The following is a 3,820-nucleotide window of genomic DNA, read 5'->3' on the forward strand; positions in this document are numbered from 1 at the left end:
GACATTTCCTCTACTTAGAAGAATTGTTTTCTGGGGTTCCCTACTATTTTCCCATTGTTGGGTCTTATCGGCGATTTCATTCAAAAATGTCATCGCCTCATCAACAGTTTTATTCTCAAACCCACCTGTGCATAAGGACTCAACCATGGTTGTTGTTGAATAATCTGAACCCTCGTAGAGGATCTGAACTAACCTAACCATCTCTAAACCATGATGAGGACATTGAGATATTAAGTCATTGAACCTTTCTAAATACCTATACAAAGATTCTCCCTCTTGTTGAGCAAAAGTACATATTTGTGTCCTAATAGACGATGTTTTGTGCCTTGGGAAAAACTTATGTATAAATATGTAAGTTGGTCATAGGTTTCAATTGACTCAGAATCCAAACTATGTAGCCAAGATTTGGCTTTATCTTTTAAGGAAAAGGGGAATAACCTAAGTTTCAACGCATCATCACTAAGGTTTTTAATTTTCAAAGTACTACAAACTTCCTCGAATTCCCTAACATGAAAATAGGGGTTTTAATTATCTTTTCCTAAAAAGATTGGGAGCATCTGTAAAGTCCCAGGTTTGATTTCATAATTTTCCTCGGTTTCAGCTAACTTGATACAAGACGGACGAGAGGTCCTAGTTGGGTTTAATAAAGCTTTCAAAGTTGCCATTTCTGGAACTACCAAAGGACTAGGAGTACTTTCTTCACTAATTGTCAAGTTTTCAAAGCTGAAATTTCCAAAGACAGGGCTCTCAAAAAAAGAGTCTTCGAGCTCCCCGCCTTCACAAGAAGAACTACTAGGTTTATTACTAATCAAACGACCTAGAGTGTTTCTACGAAAACACAAACAAGGCTGACTCCACCACAACAAACCTACTAATTTCTAGCAAACAAAAAGCATGATGACTCCACTTAGATTGTTTCTAGACCAGCTTCTAATCCTTCGAAAGGGAATTCGTTACAATTTAAGAAAACCTCTCTAGGATGAGACTTGTGAAATCAAAAGATTTTAGACTTATAAAACTTAAAAATAGAAAATTTATTGCAATTGATTTCAAGATATTAAAAGTAACCAAGACACTAGATTCCACTATTACACATGAATGAATGATACCAAATATGTTTCAAAACTCTAATTATCCTTTAAGTCCTTTATTTCTTAATTCACACATAATCAAACATATTCCCAAATATTAATTGTATTCCCTAAGAATAGACTGTCAATCGATTAAACAAACTATAATCTACCAAATTGAATCACAAGTAATTAAGGAAATTATGTGAACATTTAGAACTCCGCAAAAGCGGTGATTGAATGAATTATAAATTGTAAATTAGAGAAAATAAAATTGTTACCAATCATTCATGCATAGATAACTTCATCCATTGCCTTGGTTGCGCGAGAATTAGCTCATCATCATGGAAACACGCTCAAAATTCATTTTTATTGCTCAAAGGGTGTTTACAAAGATGAAATGGAAGAAACAATGATAAAACCGGGTTTGCAACAATTTTATTTGTTACAAACTGAAAAGAACGATAGAACAGTACTGTCGCTGATTCTGTAACTCTACGACCCACGTCTGTGTGTCGTTTCCGCTGTTGAAAAACGACTGTCTTGGATGGTCTGTTCTTCGTGTTCTTCAAATGAGCAGCAGCAGAAAACTATTTCTGGTGGTCTTGATTACCGCCTCTGTCTTCTCCAAAACTCTCCCCAAACTCTCCATCCTCCTCTATGAGTCCCCAACACATTATATATAGACTCCAGAAGCTCAAATATTCGAACATTACTCCATATAATTCCCGTATCTTCTCCATTAAATGGAAATATCTCCCACGGGATAATTTCCCTTTTTGAGTTTCTCACGCTGTTTACTGGCCATATACACACTCCAAAACGTTCAAAATATCTTTAGAAGGAGTCCAACTCACTCCAGATACACGCCGGACATGAAATCCCGTAACTTTCTCCATGAAAATACGTCCCCTGTTTTCGAAAATCTCCGTAAATAAAGAGATTTGATTCCTTAAGAATACTTCTAAGACACGTACGAAACCCTGTTTATATGGTAAGAGTTTTATATTTCATTAAACTCTTAAGAGTACACCTAAAAATCTCGCCACAAACTCTCGCAGTTGAGAGTAAAATTTCCCGCCAAAATCAAATTCAAACGTGGAAGATGGAGTGCCCTTATCCAAATACGGTGTGCGAATAGCAAATGGGTGTTGTGGATGAATTTGGGCTACACATATACATGGGTGCTCCTTAGCCAAATCTGGTGTCCGTATAGAAAATGTCCTCCGGGGTTGCTCCGAGTGATTTTTCCAGCCGAATTTTCCAACAATATTTATTCCCAAAAAATACCTACAAACACACAAAACACCATAATAAGTACGAAATCGAGTACCAACACTATAAAAAATTGAGGACAACTTAGACACAAAAATGTGTCTATCACCAAGCTGGCAAAGTTGGACGGACGAGATGATTTACGGCACATATTTGCTGCCGTTGATGGATTTTAGGGTTTTTTAGAGGTGCACAACATCCCCTCTTTGACTTGATCGAATCCAAGCATGAGCGTTAATTTTGGAGTGGGCCGACCGGGCATGCGTGAAGACTGCTCACTGGCGTGCACGCCTACACCTCTTGGTCCCACAAAGATTCGATCTAGGCCACTCAATTTGACCGGCAAATATGAGTGGTCGTGATCGATTTGTGAAAGAAATAGATTACCGCAAAGGTTTAAAGGTCGTGTGGCATGCCACCTTTGGGCATGCGTTTCGAGGCGTCGGTCCCTAATCTGCATAGGCCGTCCAGTCACACGCAAAGGTGGGCCCACGGTGATCACGTTGACATCCTTGGGACCTCTTGAGTCTATATTTACACCCTCCGTTTAGGCCGGCGAAGATGGATGGTCGAGATCGAACTACGACAGGTATGCGTTGCCGCAAACCCTAATTAAGGTTTTGAATCAGCCACGCACACGTGACTTTAGACAAGCGGCTTGGCACACCCTCCTTTGGAGAGATCGATCACGTGGGCCCCATGTTGGGCTGACGGTGAACGCATGTGCACCTTCCTGATGGTCCTAAATACGATCTAAGCCATCCAAATAGGCTGGCTAAGTTGGATGGTTGTGATCGATTTAAGACACTAGTGGAATTACGCAACCCTTAGAAGCATAACGCATGCCATGGTTTGAGCAATCGTTTCATTGCTCCATGGCCTCGTCGTGAGAAAACCGATCGGGTGAAGGAGAAGTGGGCCCGCCAACGTGTGCATTAACGCTTCCTTGATCATTTATGGGATGATCTAATCCGTTCAACCAGGCTAGCGAAGTTGGACGGTTGCGATGGCTTTAAGACTGCCCTGAACAGTCTTGCTCATTCGAGCCTCTCCCAAAACAGCACGACCATCCTACTTTGAGTTGGCGTTCGACGGTGCTGGGGAAATATGCGTGGTGTTCGACCAGTTGGGGCATTAGTGGGCCCGCCAGTGGTCATCACGGTGATCTCCTATTCCTGCCAGAGTTTGGCTAGGCTGGTTAAATCATGCGGCCAACTTGTGTGGCTGTGATCGTTTCTGAGACTGACATGGGCAGTCTAGATTTTTCTTAAGGAAATTAAATTCGTTCGATCGAGCTTTCTTTAATTAAAAGTGCGTCGATTCGGAATTTCTCTTTGTCAGAGAGTGATGCTTCCTGTGTGGGTATTTCGTGCATATCTCAATATTGGCACGGAGATTCATGCTACTCTGCTGAGAGTAAACACTCAGTCGCCATGTCAATAAAGAGAGTTCGGCTGAGAACAGTACGAAAAAAT

General features: G+C 40.9%; 1 pseudogene; it reads left to right on the forward strand.

Moving 5' to 3' along the window:
* Window positions 1-205: 205 nt before the first annotated feature.
* Window positions 206-305, forward strand: LOC113333825 (annotated as a pseudogene).
* The last annotated feature ends 3,515 nt before the right edge of the window (window positions 306-3,820 follow it).

Source organism: Papaver somniferum, unplaced genomic scaffold (assembly GCF_003573695.1).
Source record: "Papaver somniferum cultivar HN1 unplaced genomic scaffold, ASM357369v1 unplaced-scaffold_133, whole genome shotgun sequence".
In the NCBI taxonomy this organism is placed as follows: domain Eukaryota; kingdom Viridiplantae; phylum Streptophyta; class Magnoliopsida; order Ranunculales; family Papaveraceae; genus Papaver; species Papaver somniferum.